Below are 18551 nucleotides of genomic sequence, written 5' to 3' on the forward strand. Positions count from 1 at the left end.
GGCGACACCAAACCCAACGCACGCGAGCACGCTCACACGCGGACACCGCCGGCACAGAGCGGACAGGGCCAGGCACGGGAACCGGGGTCGCGCCGGGCACGCGGCGGCGACACGCCGAGAGAGCACAACACCCCGGATCCGGGACAGGGGCGGGGACGAAGCCACACGGCTCGAGACGGAGGAGACGATGCGATGCGGGCAAGCCTACGCACGGCAAAGCGGGAGGGAGGCGCGGGAACCCGGGACAACATCGCGCAGGCACGCGAGGCGGCACCCAGCGGGAGGAGGCACGTCGTGACGCCGGCTTCGGGCCCCTCGGACGGCCAACTCCCGAGCGAGGGACGCACGCGGGAATCTCACCACCATCGCCCCCGTGGCGTACCGGCGGTCCCGCTGGCAGGAACCCTCGTCGTGAGCAAAACCGATCCGGGAAGACCCTTCAAAAGCCACCGCCGCCGCGACGACGTGCCTCCCCCACACCGGGGGAGCAGCCTCACGAGCTGAGCGCCGTCCCCCCCCCCAAGAGAACACCAACACAACGCCCGACTCGACCGTCCGCCGGTGGCCGGCCACCAGGCCAAACCGGCGAGGATCGCGGAAGGCTGATGCGGGTGAGGAGGGCACGCCGGAAGCACAACAAGAAGAGCAGCGGGAGGGTCACCGGGTCGGGTCACCGGGGCGAGAGGCGAGTGAGCGAGCGGCCACCCCCTCACACGGGCGGGTGGCGCAGCCGCAGACCAACGGGGAGGTGGGACCTTTCCGGGCACAGCCGGCACGCCAGGTAAACGAACGCGGGATCTCACCACCCCCAACTCCGGGGCGGTCCCGCGCAACGCCTGGGACACCGAGCCGGCCGACCAGCGGACCGGAAACCCCCACCGCGGCAGCGGCGGGCCCCCCCAAAAGAGGCCCGAGAGGGTAAAGGCAGCTCTCGCACACACCTCAAAGACCCCGTGAACGCCCGCGGAGCTGCCCGCGCCAGCAGGGCCCCACCGCCTCCATCCACACCACACCGCCGGGCACAGCACCCATCATCGACCGCCTCTTTTTCGGCCGCGTGAGCAAGGGCCCACACACACCGGGATCCTCGGCTCCGGGGGGCCAGAACCCCCCCGAGCGGCGCACCACCACGGGCACGGCGGCCCCGGAACACCGCGGGGCCCAGCGCCCGCACGGCGCCGTCGTCGCCAACGGGCGGCGGCCCACACAGACGCTCGGGAACAGCGTCGCCAGGGGCCGGAGGGGGAGGGGGACGGGACCCCCAAAAACCCCACGGCAACCCAAGCACGAGGCCGGGAAGCCACACACCACACGCCCTCGCATCGCGACCCGGCACGGGCTCCAGGCTCCGCCACTCGACACACCGCACGCGAGGCAGGGGCGGGGACGGATCGGGAACGTCCTCCACTCACCACACCAGACGACGGCCCGGGAGAGGTCCCGCGGGACCCTCCCCCAGCTCGGAGGGGGGAGGCGCGGGCACGCAGTTTACCGACGCGGGCAGCCACTAGCGCTCAAAAGCGGGGCAGGGAGCGGCAGGGCCGCGGGAGCCCATCGGGGGCGGGCCCCCGCCAACCCAGCAGCGCACGCCGCTTCCCGAACGAGGATCGCTAGAGAACCTCTCCTCACTCTGAGGGTGGCCCGCACCCAACCCCGACGGGAACCCCGCCGGGAACCAGCACACATCAGAGGCGTCCATCCTTCCCACCACGGGGGGCAGGGAGGGGTGGGGCACAGGGGGGGGGTCTGCGGCAGCAGCAACACCAACCCTGGTCGGTCGGCCTTGCCGTGCGGGGCCAGAGCAAAGTCGCGCACACGGGCGGGAAGCCCGCACGGGCCCCGCTCGCCTCCCACTGCAACATCTCAGGTCCCCCGGTGCGATGAAAGCCAGGTGACACGGCAGGGAAGACAAGCCAGGACCAGGGCGGCAGCTCATGCGGGGAAGCCACCGCCCAGCGCAACAAGGGAAGAGCGCTCCTCTGGGGAACCGCCTCGACCCCCCCCCAAGCAGAGACGTCAATCTCAACGGTAACTTCTCACTCGCACAAAAGCCCCACGAACCCGAGGACGGCCGGGACACACCACGGGCAGCAGGCTGGCACAAGGCAGCGGACAACGCCAGGATCGGGAACGACACCACCACTCAGCCTCAGGCACCTGAGAGAACCAACCGGGAGCGTTCCGGGAGCACCGCAAGAGGGCAGAGCGCGAGGCGCGGTTTTTCACACCACACAGCACGGGCAAGCACGGAGCACCGACCCTCCCTCTCCGCGGAGAGAGCCGACCCCCGTGCCGATAACGAGTCACGGGAAGAGAGGAGCAAGATCAGGGCGCCCCCCTCCTCCAGCGTGTACAAGTCCCCGACCTCACGGCGAGGGCAGGGAGAGCGCAGCCGGGCCCGGTTGCCGCACCCCCGCCTCCCCGCACACCACCGGCGCCGGCACGGTGGGACGGGTGAGGGCAGGGGCCCACGGGCAGAACGAGAAGAGCGGTCCCATTCGCCATGAATGTCCGTCCCTCGCCTGGCGCAGCTTAGGCCCGGGCCCGAAGGAGATCGCAACGTCACCACATCAATCACACCGAGGGGGTGGGAGAAGGCAGCCACGCGGCACTCGGGAGGCGGTGGCCCAGGGAAGCTCGGCTCCTGAGAGGGCCAACAGCCTGGGGATAAAAGCGTAGCCAGGACAGACACCCTTCCGTGAGTAAGGAGCGAGGTAAAAAGAAAAAGAAAAAAAAAAAATGAAAAAAATACCACGGGGATTAAGCGTCCCTGGCACTCGGGATAACCAGGACACCTCTGCCGGGCACAGGACCGAAGAAGCTAGAAAGGGAGGAAAAACAAAAGAAAAAAAAAAAAGAAAAAGAAAAAAAGCCACGGACAGCGCTCGGGAGGTAGCGCAGCTCAGCGGCCGACCAGGCCCGCCATCGGGAAGCGGCAGGTCGGGGGAGTTGGAGCTAGGGGCGATAGGAGGAAGGAAAAAAAAAAAGTCACGGAGGTCGGGCGAGCCCAACGGCAGAACGGGGATGCCGCACACGCAAGAGTCCGGACTCAGCGGCCGGCGGCCCCCCCCCCTTTTTCCTCCTCAAGCCGGCCACGGCGAGGGAAGCACACCGTGCGGGCCCTACCTATGCACACCCCAGGCAACCAACCACTCTCCTCCTCAGCGTGCCGAGGCAAGGGCCAGAATCCGGCACCGGGAGCGGGGGAGAGATCAAGGACGACGGGACTCACTCAGCCGCCAACCACCACCACACCCACGAGCCACCACAGGGACACAGGGCCTGCCCAGGGCAGCGGGAGCCCAGGGTGTGAGGGGAAGGACAGGGGGACCCGGACCGGGAAGAGACGGGAAAGGCCCGGCACACAGCATCCGAGAGAGCCCCCAGAGACCCGCTGACAGCCACCGGGACACAGCATGCCAGCACCCTCCTGCAGGTACAAAATCCTCACGTCACCACGCCAAAACCAGGTCGTCAGGCAGGGGCGACAACTCGCTGGCGACAGGGACCTCTCGGAAACCACATCAGGGACACCTGTCCCCAACACGTCCCCAACAGAGCCAGACACGGAACTCTCAGGGACAGCTGGTCGACCACATAAGGCGAAGACAGACGAAGAGCCAGGGCGGGAGCGGGGTCAAGGGACGCTCCCGCCCCACTACCTCGCAGGCACACACCCCGGGTGTGCACGGGCTCACCGCACGGGCGGTACGGGGAGCCTTCCCCCGGCAGACGCGAGGCACCCACTCCGAGAGGCACCCAACCACCACACCCACACCGCGCGGGGTCGGTGGTGAGCGCCCTGCCGCCAGCACGCACACACCCGGGACTCCCGGGCTCGGGTCCCCGACTCCCGAGGTGCTCCCTCCGCCTCGAGTTTTCCCCTACGCAGGGCCCACCGGGCAAGTCCCCGCAGATGGTAGGTAGGTCCCGGCCCCGAGGCTCGCCTCGGCCGTGCCCGCGGCTCCTCCCGCCGGAGAGGTCTGTCCTCCGGCCTCCGGGGCCGTGGAGGAGGCCGTGGAGGGAGGCCACACGGGGCCGGCGACCCAGGCCCTCGCTCCCGGCACGCGCCAAGCGCTCACTCGGAGGTGACTCCGACGACCATCCTATGTCGGGGATGGGGGGGGCGTAGGTCCCGGCCCCGAGGCTCGCCTCGGCCGTGCCCACGGCTCCTCCCGCCGGAGAGGTCTGTCCTCCGGCCTCCGGGGCCGTGGAGGAGGCCGTGGAGGGAGGCCACACGGGGCCGGCGACCCAGGCCCTCGCGCCCGGCACGCGCCAAGCGCTCACTCGGAGGTGACTCCGGGGAGGGGGGGGGGTCCGAGTCCGGGCCGGGACCGGCCCCACCACCTATCGGCTCACCCGGGGACCCTCTCCCCCGACTCCCGAGACGTCCCTCGTACTCTCCTTTTTTCGCCCTCAAAGACCAGAGTCCAGGGAGGGGAGGAGGACAAGGCGTCGGGCCCAGACAGAACTACTGGTCGACCCGACAAAGCTGCCACCCCCCGCACAGACCGGGCACCGAAGAGAGAGCGGCGACGCACGGCCCCACCCCGCGCTCGCCTGCGGGCGCAAAGTCCGACAGAACAGCCGCCCCGGCGCCACAGCGACACCACGGCGACAGTCGCGCCCGGCACCCGGCAGAGGCCGGGCCTCCGCCCGGCTCGCTGCCGCCAGACCTCCTCCTCCTCCACTCGCTCGCTCGGCTGAGAACGAGGGGACTGTCATATCAAAGCGGACGCCAGGGGGAGCACGACAACCGCCTTCCAACGACCGACTCCACCGAGCCGCCGTACCCCGGATCGGCGCGCGCCGGCCGGCTCTGAGCTCCGGAGACACAGAACACGGAAACAAATCGCCTCACTCACCACCGCCACGCACCGAGTGGCACAACCTAGGTCAGGACCTGCAGCCGGGTCCTCTCTGCGACCTCACGAACGACACCAGAGCCACCAGAGACCTAGACCGAGATCGAGCCGCCGCCGCCGCCGCCGCCGCCGCCGCCGCCGCCGCCGCCGCCGCCGCCGCCAGCGACCAAAGTGAAACCAGGAACCAGGACGAGATTCGCCCGAACGGAGCGGCCCGAACCCGAGAACCGGGAAGCTGGGATCGGTCCCAAGCAGGAAGGGGCGGCAAAGACGGCAGGCCCGCACCACGAGAGAAAACGAACCGGCCACCCGCACGACCTCCGCCGCCCGTGGCAAGACCCCCCACCCCCGCCCAACATGGCCAGAAAAGGGCAAGTGAGCGCTCGTCCCACCGTCTGCCTGCCCGTCTTTTTTTTTTTTTTTTGGGGGGGGGGGGGAGTGGGGGGGGGTTGTTTGTACGTTTTGTTTTCTTTTTCCCCCAGATGGAAACCAGAAAGAGAAAAAAAAAAAAAAAAAAAAAAACTCCCAAAGATGGGTCGGCTCCAGCAAGAGACGAGCCGTCGGGAGGCACCCCGCTCACTTGTGAAAGTCCGCTCCTCGCCCGCCCCACAACACACTCCCTCCCCCCGCCCCCACCCGCCACCCCTCACAGGCAGGGAAAGGGCAGGGGGAAGGCCAGAGAGAGGTTTCTTCTAACACACAGAGAGTAGCTACGTCACACACACAGGTCTGGAAAACCACGGTGACCGTGCAATGGGAAGCGTGAGTCCACTCACCCATCACCGAATGACAGGAAAGCCAAACGAGAGCCGCTGCTGGCTGGGTGGGGAAGGAAGGGGAGGTGGCACCCGTGTGACGCTTATCCCCCGGGCACCGCACCGGACGGAACGACCTTCTCACCGGTTCGTACTCTAGCCTGTCCAGACAGCTAGCCTTTTCTAATAGGCTCTGCCACTCTCTCTCTGGAGCAGGATTCGGGGCATGAGGCGATGAATCTAAACCCTACACACAGGTGTCGGAGGGTAGAGGCATCATCACTCACATGCCTGTGGTGGAGGACCTGGACCCGAGCGTGGCGGTGCACAGTGTGTGTGTGTGTGTGTGTGTGTGTGTGTGTGTGTGTGCGGGGCTGGGGGGAGGGCAGGTAGGGAACCCTAGGAGGAAACACAGGGAGAGACGAGGGGCCCCGGCCCAAACAGAGTGGAGGCGTCAGTCAGAGGGGCGATCCTATCGCCCGGGGGTGAAGCATGGTTAGAACCCACAGGCCCGGCGGGCGTACTTCTCTTTGGAGTTCGCACTGGGAACATACGCAGGCACAAGTGCCCCAGCACACACATCGCATCACAGACGGGTAGAGAGGCAGAGCCAGGGGTTCAGGCATGGCAAACACTCTATTCCGTCAACACACACACACACACACACACACACACACACACACACACACACACGTTACGGTGTGTGTACAATATCCACAAGGTAAAAGTTTATTCATCCATTCCCCAAAGAATAAGAATAAGATTATGTCAGACAGAGGGAAGTAGATCGACGGACTAGGAGCGCGAGGGGCGGGGGGGGGGGGGGGGGGGAGGGGGTTGCCGGCGGCGGAGAAGAACCTAGAACAGGTGATGCCAGGGGAAGACAGACCGGCGGAAAGACAGACAGACAGACCGACCGACCGACCGACCAACGGCACGGCACGTGTTTTCCCTCCTATGTGGATGCTAGACCTAAACTATAACTGGACATGGTAAGCTACACAGCACTCCGGGCAAACAGAGTGTGTGTGTGTGTCCCCGTGCGGGTGACACACATAACGTCCTTTTGTCAGAAGGTGTAACTTCTCTGAGCATTTAAGATATTGCAGAGAAGACATAAGACGTGATATCCCTAAGTGGCACGACTGTGAACGTATTATCACAACCGGACGTGTTAGGATTAAAGCTGGAATTAGGAGGACAGAAACGTACCTGTCATTATTACAAGTATATTTGGTTTAGGATCTTTCAAAACACATTGATGTATCCTTCTGGACACCATGGTCTAGGACCACACCAGTAAATAGCCACTTCAAAGCCAGATCATCGGTTGGAAACGTTTCAATTGGTTTATATTGCATCCTCCAATATTTTTTTCTTCTTTTTATTCTATCTTCTCACTAAAGATCCAGTGGCATAAAGCTACTTTTGTTCTCTTCATGTTCCATAACTGAAGTGATCTGCTTTGTTTTGCAGCTTTCTCAGCTTAATTCACTGAGGCCTATTTAGTCACACATGATGAGAGGTCCAGATACATCTTTGGGGCCACGGATGGCTTTTGTAAAGTCCATTTGGGGAAATAGCAAATATAATCTACCGTGTTCTAAAATTTAACAGATTATCTCTATGGGACCGATAGAAATATCCAGATGTGCCCTGTCAACAGCCAGTTATTTTAACTTACTTAAGGGAAATCAAGTGAATAAAAGTCTATATAGTTCAAGAAATTTTATTCTGATACCTATATAAAAAGTTTGCCTGAGTGGGTGAGGACATTTGCATGAAATTTCACCTAGGGCAGCACTTGATATTTATAACTCTCCCTGAACTATTGCATTGCCTGTTTTCCATTTTCTTGGCACTCCTTGAGAAATGTTCCCGTCTCAATCTTTCACCCACTGCAGCCGTGGGACCCTTTTTCATAATACTGACGTAAAGACATTTGTGTTACTGTATATAAATTACAACCGTAAATAAACTGGTACAGTTCGCTCATAAGACGTAATATCCAAACGAATTCCGTGTCCAGAAAATAACGAAAAGAAACACCCCCTGCGGGCCCCCCTCCCCCTCCGCTCGGCCCTCCCTTCAAGAAAATTTCCTTGTTTGCTGTGGTTTCATTTTGTTTTGTTGTAAATAAAGCCGCAGAAGAGAGCCGGCGATACCTCATCGCGACTCTCGCGAGAGTCTGCGAGACTCTCGCGAGAGTCGCCAGCCTCCGCCATCAGCCCCGAATCACTCCCTGTCACTCCACACGGTGTCCAGTAGGTGGCACCCCGAAACAAGGAAAAACAACGTCAGGCCCAAGATCGATCCAGACCGAACCGACACTTTAGGAAGGTCTTGTGAGGAAGGAACACCTCCCCCTCACCCGCGCGCGCGCGCACACACACACACACACACACACACACACACACACACACACGCACGCACGCACACACACACACACAGACACACACAGACACACACACACACACACACACACACACACACACACACACACACACACGCCCCAGCATCCCCGCCCACACAGGTCATGAATGGCAAACCCCTATCGCACAGAGAGACAGACAGACAAAGCACACCGGGTGTGGAGAGAGACCGCAAATGAAAAACAAAAACAAAACCAAAAAACATTTTCCTGGCTTGACCCATGAATGGGCCTGGGCTGGCATTCTGTCCTCTGGGATCTACAGTCAATCCATGGCGGGTCTCGCCTCTCTCCTCATCACTGTAATCCTATCTGATATTTGCCAGAGCCGAACGTGCAGTGGGGACACTTTGGTTCATCGATCTAAACTAGGGGCCGGGGGGGGGGGGGGGGGAGGGTGGCGGGCGCGGAGGGGAAGCCTAGGAAGTCTGTTGCTATAGTTGGTGGCGGCGGCGGCGGTGGTGGCAGTGCAAAGTGTGTGGGGGGGGAGGGGAAGAGGTAGATCACATGCTGCCACGCGTGCCTGTGTCTGTGTGGTAGGAAACAGCAGCAAAGATCAAGGGGTGCAGGGTGTGTGTGTGCACGCCCCAATCCTGGGACTTGAACTCAGAGCCTGAGTGCTGTCCCGTGGCTCTTGTGCTCAAGACTGGCACTCTGGGGCTGGCAAGGTGGCTCAGTGGTAGAGCGCTTGCCTTGCGTGCATGAGGCCCCGGATTCGATTCCTCAGCACCACATAAGCAGAAAAAAGCCGGAAGTGGCATTGTGGCTCAAGTGGTAGAGTGCTAGCCTTAACCTGAAGAGCTGAGGGACAGCGCCCAGGCCCAGAGTTCAGGCCCACGACCGGACACCCCCTACCCCGTGCCAAAAAAAAAAAAACAGAGAGACTGGCAGTCTGCCATTTGAGCCAAAACTCCACTTCTGGCCTTTGGGTTGCTTAATTGAAGACATGAGGCTCACCAAAGTGCAATGCCTATATACCTCTGATCATATAAGAAGTCTTCCCCTTTCTTTGTGTTTGTTATCATCGACGTTATTTTGTTTTCTCTCCCCCCCCCCCATTGTTTCTTCCTTCATCTATTTCCGGGAGGGGCAAGAAATGGAGGGACCCAGGATGAAGAAGTGCAACAGTGGCACTCACTAGACACTATGTTGACACACAACCTGTGGCTGGGGAACAAACAGAACTTGAGGGAGGGAAAATCTGTGAGAGAGCCAGGGAAGGGGTGACATTGTCCAAAAAAAATGTACTCTTTTTTTGGGGGTGGGGGGAAATGGGAGGGCAGGAATGGAAACAAAGGAGGAGGCAGCAATGCTTGATAAGAAATGTACTCATTTCCTTGCTCTTGCTCCTGTCATTGTAACCACTCTGTAAGTATTTTCACAATTAAAACAACTCATTAGCCGGGCGCCGGTGGCTCACGCCTGTAATCCTAGCTACTCAGGAGGCTGAGATCTGAGGATCGCGGTTCAAAGCCAGCCCGGGCAGGATAGCGCCCAAGCCCAGAGTTCAAGCCCCACGAGAAAAAAAAACAAAAACAAAAACAAAAAAAAAACTTATTAATTAAAAAAAAATGTACTCTTCCTACCCCACTTATGTAATGTAATCTTTCCTATCCTTTTTTTTTTTTTGGGGGGGGGTCGGTGGTGTTTCTTAAACTCTGGGCCTGGGTGCTGTCCCTAAACTCTTCAGCTCAAAGCGAGCGCTCTACCGCTTGAGCCACAGCGCCACTTCCGATTTTCCAGTGCCTTATTGGAGATAAGAGTCTGGTGACTTTCCTGCCCTGGCTGGCTTTGAACCGTGATCCTCAGCTCTCAGCCTCCTGAGCAGCTAGGATTACAGACGCGAGCCACCGGTGCGGACTGGCATACTTTAACCGTTCTGTATGTCACCATTTCCCTAACAATTTGTAAAAAAAAAAAATCAAGAGAGAGGGCGGGGGAGATAACAACCCCTCACGCCTGAGAAGTGAAACCCAACGGGCTTCTAACCGATCTGAGATTCTTTGAAGGTTTTTGCGATGTTAATCACAATCACAAACACAGACGGACAGTTTCTCCAGTCACTCCTTTAGAGGAACGGGGAACAGGGACAGGGAGAAGAGAGGCAGATCCTGGCCTGACCTAGGCGGGAAGATGGAGGGGAGACAAGACTCCTGAACTCCTTTTTCCCCCTCACTCTCCTCCGTCCAGAGGGTGGGAGCTTAGGGGTCGGCCACGGGGACATCCCACGGTCACAGTCATGCCTCCCGGAGGGGCAGAGGGCAGAGCACAGGCAAGCATGCCAGCTTCCCCGCCCGCCCCTCCCATTCTGTCCCTGGCGGGCTTGGGCGGGAGGCATACTACTGGCAGCGGGCGGGTGGAAGCAGTCTGACAACTCCATCTTGCAGGAAGTCAGTGGCTGCTGGTGGTAGGCAGGGAGGGTCCCAGCAGAAAAAGACCCGAGAGAGAGCGCGCAGGCTTTTCCTGCCCAAGGGCAAAAGAGGCCACTTTTGTAAAGACGGGGAGGGGGAGGGGAGGCTGATTCACTCCCCCCCCCCACCCCGCGCGCTAATGAAGTTACAGGAGCTGAGGGCTGGGCGCCCCTCCCCACCCCGCAGGAGTGTTTCGCAGCGGACTCAGGGCAGGGCGGGGGCGGGGGTGGGGTGGGCTGGTTTAAGCCTGGAGCCCCAGTCAACTCAGGAACTTCATGCAACTTTCCTTTGTCTTGTAAATGTCGTCATGGCAACGATTTAAGCGCCCTGGCGGCGGGGGGGGGGGGGGGGGGGAGGAGAAAGAAGAAGAAACAAACACGCACACCCCGAGCCGGCCTGCCTGAGTTGAGGCCTTGAATTTCAACCTCAGTAGGGCCACTAAACTAATAAAAATCGTTCTAAGAAACTATTGACAGAGGACCCTCCGGGTAGGGTGATTAGGCTCTGTACCCGTGAGGCGAGGTGGCCGTGTGTTCCAGCTTTGTGCCAAGATGTTGCCTTATCTCGGCCTATCTTCCTTCCCAGAATTGAACACAGAGGCAAGCAGGATAATTTCCAGGGGGAAATGAGGCCTGGGAAAGCACCACCAGGAATTCAGAGACAAGACAGCCGGACAGCTTCCTAATGAATGGCTCCAGTGAAGTCACATACACATCCTATTTTCTTCACTTTTCAGTCCCTCATAAACGAATAGTTATTAGGAAAGAAAACTAATAGGTGGGGGTGGGTGGTGGAAGGGAAAAGAGCAGCTCCCTTCCTCTGAGCTTTTGCCCAAACAATGAGTATACTGTGGGAACGGAGCAAAGAGTTTCCTCAAAGAAAGGAGGAAACTTACACCGGGGAGGGAAGTAAATTTTAAAAAGAAACAGAGCATGGGTCAAACCACCACCCCCCCCCCCCCATGCATGCATGGGAAACCAACAGAATCATCTCTTAAACCCTACTACAGGCTCAAGGTAGAGAGTTTACTTTGTTTCTTTTTCCTCTGCGTGTTTTCAAGGTTTCACTTTCATTTCTGGGCACATAACCATTGGGCCTTGCCTCGGTGGGTGTTTCTCCCCCTAAAAGTATCTATCCTGTCTTTTGGGCCTTACTGTGTGTGAGTGAGTGAGTGAGTGAGTGAGTGAGTGAGTGAGTGAGTGAGTGAGTGAGTGAGGCAGCCAGGCAGCCAGCCAAGCAGCCATCCAAGCAGCCAGCCAAGCAGCCAGCCAGGCAGTCAGTCCAGAGATCTAATTTCTCCCCTATTTTAAACATACCTTTTGCATATGAGAGAGAAAACACACTAAACTGGTTTTTTTCTATAGGAACATATATGTGAATACATTCACCATGGAGTGAAAAGATAGAGTTGCTTCCAAATGATATGTACAGCAGAATACCAACACATCGAGATGACTTCTGCAAGAAGCCAAGGCCCACTTTTGCAATCCCATAATGAGGAAGCCTCAGTCAGTGGCCTGGTTTGAGTCCAGGCCTCCACTTAAAAACGACCTTTACTTTGTGTTTTTATTTTTCCCTGTTTTCTTTTCCTTTCTATGACCTCTCCCCCCAACTCCCCACCCCCTTCCCTCCACAGGTCTCTCTTTCTCCTTTTCTTTCTCTGTAGTTTGAGCCTGAGAGTTACTTAATTCCCGAACTTCTGGGTTTTCCTTAGATCTGGTAACCTGGTGGACATAAAAATTGGGGAAAGCCTCAAAACAGTCACCCACACCCCATGAAAAATCATCATGCTTGTCGCCAAAAGCTTTTAAATGAGAAAACAGTGGTCAAGTGAAGCAAATGAAGGCTGTAATAGCCACCATGTTTCTAGACTACTGTACCAAGTTTTTAAAATATATATATATACTTTTAAATATATTTTTATTGTAAAAATACTGTACAGAGAGGTTACAATTACATGGGTAAGATAATGAGCACATTTCTTATAAGCATTGTAGCCTCCTGCTTTGTTTCCCCTTTCCATCCCTTCGTATCCTCCCCCCCTCCCCCCCCCCCCCCCGTCCCTCCCCAAAGTTGTAAAGTTCGTTTTTCGACATAACGACTTGTATATCTCATTGTTTCAATGGGTCCTCCTGTATCCCTGTTTTAACAATTTGTTTTTTCCCTTCCCCTCCACATATATCAACACCAGGATTTTTTTTTTATTAAGCAAAACAACTCAGTTATTCAGCTGTGAGTATGTCCATACAAACAATATGCAGGAGCCTTCCATGCTTGACTGGCCAAAAAAGGGGGGAGAGCTAGGAAGGTGGCTTAGTGGTAGAGTGCTCGCTCGCCTTGCAAGCATGAGGCCCTGGGTTTGATTCCTCAGCACTATATAAACAGAAAAGGGGATCAGTGGCACACTGTGGCTCAAGTGGCAGAACAGTTGTGAGCCTTCAGATGAAGAGCAGAGAGACAGCACCCAGACCCAGAGTTCAAGCCTCACGCCCGACACCAAAAAAACTGAAAATAATAAATATATATGTGTGTATCACACTATATGTAAGCATATATATATATATATATATATGTATGTGTGTGTATAAATATATATTGGTATATGTATGTATATGCATGTGTGTGTGTGTGTGTGTCTGTGTCTGTGTGTGTGTGTGTGTCTGTGTGTGTGTCTGTGTAGAGAGAGAGAGAAAGCCAGAAGTGGTGATGTGGTTCAAGTGATACAGTGCTAGACTTGAGCAAAAGAAGTTGAGTGACAGTGCTGAGGCCCTGACTTCAAGTCTCAGTATTGCCCACCCCCCCAAAAAAAAATAAAGAAAAAGGAGAGAGAGAGAGAGAGAGAGAGAGAGAGAGAGAGAGAGAGAGAGAGAGAGAGAGAGAGGGTGGGGGGAAGAGAGAAAGTAAAAAACGAAGGAAGGAAGGAAGGAAGGAAGGAAGGAAGGAAGGAAGGAAGGAAGGAAGGAAGGAAGGAAGGAAGGAAGGAATGGTCAATGACCTGTTTTTCTTACCTGTAGAGAAATGCCCCAAACATCTAGAAATTCAGGTTGGGGCAAAGATAAAACAACTAAAAATCTGTACATAACTCAGCTGCCACATCCCTCCCCCCCCCCCCCCGCCTGTTTAACCCTGAAAACACCCATGAAGTCAAGGAGCTGTGTAGGTCTCTCTCCCTTCAAGAGCACCCACACTGTATTAGAGTATGTCCTTGTCTGTCTGTCTGTCTGTCTGTCTGTGCCTTTTTGGGGGGGTCTGGTTGTCTGCTTGCCTGCTTGCTTACTTACTCCATAAAAACTCCACCAGAGTGACTCCTCCAGAAATTCTTATTCAATGATCGAAATCAAGGGTCCTAAGGGAAGAGTCCCTACATGGAAGGGTAAAAAGTCACTAGCCCTCACCTGTGTTTGGTGACAAGAAGAACTCCATACCAATTGTCTACCTTAATACATGAGGGCAGGGCAGGGAAGGAATAAATTTATTCAGGTGATCTAGTCAGTCACACTGATGGGTCTCTAGGGCTCCCCCTCCATGTCTCCGTCTGTCTGCCTCTGTGTGTGTGTGTGTGTGTGTGTGTGTGTGTGTGTGTATCTCAGATCTAGTTGGACTTGTGGACCTCTCACTCCCCCTTCCATCTCTTACTCTGTGTGTCTTTCCATCGGTCTCTGGGTCTCTGTCTCTCTGTCTCTGTCACTCCTCTCTGTCTCTCTGTCTGTCTCTCCTGTGTCTCTGTCCTCTCCCCTCCCCCACCCCTTGCTTTTCTTTGTGGACTCAAGGCAGAACTGTATTTCAGGCCCAGTGGCCTCTGCTTACTCAGCTTGCCAGCCTGGAACCCGCCAGAGGCAACTTCTTCCTTGGTGTCCCCGAAGGAAGGAGGGAGCAGGAACCGGTGCCCCAAAAGAGACTCTTATCTCCAATGAATGGCACACCCTGCTCGCTGGGGCGGCGGCCCGCCTGCCGTGTCAACCCACAGAGAACATGAAAGCCCACATGAGCTCAAGAACATGCAAAGACTCAGTGTAGAGGCTTCTCATTTTGAACGTGGACACTCGGTCTGTAAACAAGGTGGATGCCGCCGCTGCCGCTGCTGCCCTTTAGGCCCGAGTTTGTAGGGAAGCTCTCTACCACCCAGACACATTGAGACACACTGAGACATTGAGAATGTCTCAAGGAGGATGGCTGAAGGATGGATGGCTAATTTTACTCAATCTCTCTTTCTTCTTCTTTTGCCAGCCCCTAGACAGACTGGCAAAACAAGTGGGGGAGGGCTGGGAAGGTGTAGAGCACAGAGAGACAGCACCCAGCCCCAGAGTTCAAGCCTCACACCCGACACACACACACAAATACATGAAAATAGCTGGGCGCTAGTTGCTCGCGCCTGTAATCCTAGCTGCTCCGGGAAGCTGAGATCTGAGGATCTCGGTTCAAAGCCAGCCTGGGCACGAAAGACCTTGAGACTGTTATCTCCAATAAGCCACTCAGAAAACCGGAAGTGGTACTGTGGCTCAAGAAGTAGAGCCCTAGGCTTGAGCTGAAGAGTTGGGGGACAGTGTCCAGGGCCAGGGTTCAAGCCCCACGTACCGGGAAAAACCAAAACAAAAAAAAACAAAAAACAAAAAAAAAAATCATGAAAATAATAAGGTAATGTGTGTGTGTATGTGTGTGTGTGCGTGTGTGTGTATCACACTATATATAACTATATATGTATGTGTATAAATATATGCGTGCATGTATATATATACATATGTGTATAAATAAACGAATAGATGTGTGTTTATACAGATATACGTCTATGTATAAAATGAATATACATAATATATATATTACACACACACACACACACACACACACACACACACACACACACACGCGCGCGCGCCACGTACATAGACAGATAAAGCCAAAAGTGGAGCTCTGGTTCAAGTGATAGACTGCTAGACTTGAGCCAAAAAAGCTGAGTGGCTGAGTGAGTGACAGTGCCTTGACTTCAAGTCCCAGGATTGCCCACCTCCTCATAAAAAAGAGAAAAAGGAGAGGGGTGGAAACACAAAGAAAGAAAGAAAGAAAGAAAGAAAGAAAGAAAGAAAGAAAGAAAGAAAGAAAGAAAGAAAGAAAGAAAGGAAGAAGAAGGAAGGAAGGAAGGAAGGAAGGAAGGAAGGAAGGAAGGAAGGAAGGAAGGAAGGAAGGAAGGATGAAAACAAGCGTTAATGATCTGTTTTTCTTATCTGTAAAGAAATACCCCAAACATCTAGAATTGAGATTGGAGCAAAGATAAAACAACTATCTGTGCATAATTCAGTTGTCACATCCCCCCCACCCCGCTTTAACCCTGAAAACACCCATGAAGTCAGGAGCTGTGTGGGTCTCTCTGTCTGTCTGTCTGTCTGTGTCTGCCTTTTTTTTGTTTTGGGGGGGTGGTCAGGTTGTCTGGTTGCCTGCTTGCTTACTCCATAAAACTCCACCAGAGCGACTCCTCTAGAAATTCTCATTCAATGATCGAAATCAAGGGTCCTAAGGGAAGAGTCCCTACATGGAAGGGTAAAAAGTCACTAACCCTCACTTGTGTTTGGTGACAAGAAGAACTCCATACCAATCGTCTACCTTAATACATGAGGGCAGGACAGGGAAGGAATAATTTATTCACGTGATCTAGTCAGTCACACTAATGGGTCTCTGGCTCCCTGTCCATGTCTCCCTCTGTCTGCCTCTCTGTGTGTGTGTGTGTGTGTGTGTGTGTGTGTGTGTGCGCGCGTGCGTGCGTGTGTGTGTGTGTGTGTGTGTGTGTGTGTGTGTGTATCTCAGATCTAGTTGGACTTGTGGATCTCTCGCTCCCCCTTCCATCTCTTACTCTGTGTGTCTTTCCATCGGTCTCTGGGTCTCTGTCTCTCTCTCTCCGTCTCTGTCTCTCCTCTCTGTCTGTCTCTCCTGTGTCTCTGTCCTCTCCCCTCCCCCACCCCTTGCTTTTCTTTGTGGACTCAAGGCAGAACTGTATTTCAGGCCCAGTGGCCTCTGCTTACTCAGCTTGCCAGCCTGGAACCCGCCAGAGGCAACTTCTTCCTTGGTGTCCCCGAAGGAAGGAGGGAGCAGGAACCGGTGCCCCAAAAGAGACTCTTATCTCCAATGAATCACCCGCCTGGCCACCCGCCCGCCCGTGTCAACCCACACAGAATATGAAAGCCACACATGAGCTCAAGAACATGCAAAGACTCAGTTTAGAGGAGTCTCATGTTGAACATGGAGACTCGGTCTGTAAACAAGATGGATGCCGCTGCCATCTCTGCTGCCATTTAGACCCGAGTTTTTAGGGAAGCTGTCTACCACCCACATTCCCAGTCCACTTCCTTGAGAATGTCTCAAGGATGGATGGCTAATTTTACTAAATCATCACCTGGTTTCCCGAAGGAGAAAATGCCTCTGCACACCCCCCCCTGCAGATCCCTTCCCAAGGCCCCACGTCTGGGCGGGGGAGGGGGGAGATAAAAAAAACAACAACCAAAAAGCATGTAAATAAGCCGGGCGCTGGTGGCTCACGCCTGTAATCCTAGCTACTCAGGAGGCTGAGATCTGAGGATCGCGGTTCAAAGCCAGCCCGGGCAGGAGAGACCTATAGACTCCGATCTCCAATAAACCACCAGAAAACCGGAAGTGGTGCTGTAGCTCAAGTGGTAGAGCGCTCGCCTTGAGCTGAAGAGCTGAGGGACAGCGCCCAGGCCCAGAGTTCAAGCCCCAAGGCCGACAAAAAAAAAAAAAAAAAAAGCACGTAAATAATAAGTGGATATACGTATATTTATATGTGTGTATCACACTATGTATAAGTATATATATATATATATATGTGTGTGTGTATGTATATATATGTATAAATAAATGAACATATGTGTGCTTATACGTATATACGTATATGTATAAATAAATGAATGTGTTTATATATGTATATGCATATAAACACATATATATGTATAGATATATACATACACGCATACTCACGCACACACACGCACGCACACACACATAGATATATATAGATATATGTAGATGTATATCTATATCAATAGATAGATAGATAGATAGATAGATAGATAGATAGATAGATAGATAGATAGATAGATAGATATCACGTACATAGACATAAGTAGCGCTGTGGCTCAAATGGTACAGTGCTAGACTTGAGCCGAAAAAGCTGAGTGTCTGAGTGACAGTACTCAGGCCCTGACTTCAAGACCCAGGATTGCCCACCCCTCCAAAAAAATAGAGAAAAAGGAGAGAGAGAGATAGAGAGAGAGAGAGAGAGAGAGAGAGAGAGAGAGAGAGAGAGAGATGGTGGGGGAAAAAAGAAAGAAAGGAAAGAAAAAAGGAAGGAAGGAAGGAAGGAAGGAAGGAAGGAAGAGTCAGTGACCTCTTTCTCTTACCTGTAAAGAAATGCCCCAAACATCTAGAAATTCAGGTTGGGGCAAAGATAAAACAACTAACTATCTGTGCATAACTCAGCTGCCACATTCCCCCCCCCCCCCCCCGCTTTAACCTTGAAAACACCCATGAAGTCAAGGAGCTGTGTGGGTCTCTCTGTCTGTCTGACTGTGTCTGCCTTTTTTTTTTTTTGGACTGGTTGTCTGGTTGCCTGGTTGCCTGCTTGCTTACTCCATAAATTCTTTTTTTTTTTTTTAATTTTATTTTATTTGAGAACATACTGTACAGAGGGGTTACAACTACATGGGCAGGATAATGCACACATTTCCTACCAAGCATTGCAGCCTCCTCCTTTGTTTACACTTCATCTCCCTTCCCAGCCACCCCCCTCCCCCCAACCCAATCCTTCCCCCTTCCCCGCCCCCCCACCGTAAAGCTCCTTTTTCACACGACATTTTGTACTTCTCATTGTTGCAACAGGTCCACCTGAATCCTTAAACGACTTGTTTGTCCCCATCTCCCCCATAAGTTATACTGACATCAAATATAGTGAAAGCGGGGGTTACACTGTGGGGGGGGGGGGACATACAAAGCAACAAAGAAACAATCCTATAAATGCGTTAGAAACACGTGCATGAAAAAAAAACCATTAAAATACATATTCAAGGGTTCGTTTTCCTAACATCAC

Source organism: Dipodomys spectabilis, unplaced genomic scaffold (genome assembly GCF_019054845.1).
Source record: "Dipodomys spectabilis isolate Male_0828 unplaced genomic scaffold, ASM1905484v1 ptg000484l, whole genome shotgun sequence".
Lineage (NCBI taxonomy): Eukaryota > Metazoa > Chordata > Mammalia > Rodentia > Heteromyidae > Dipodomys > Dipodomys spectabilis.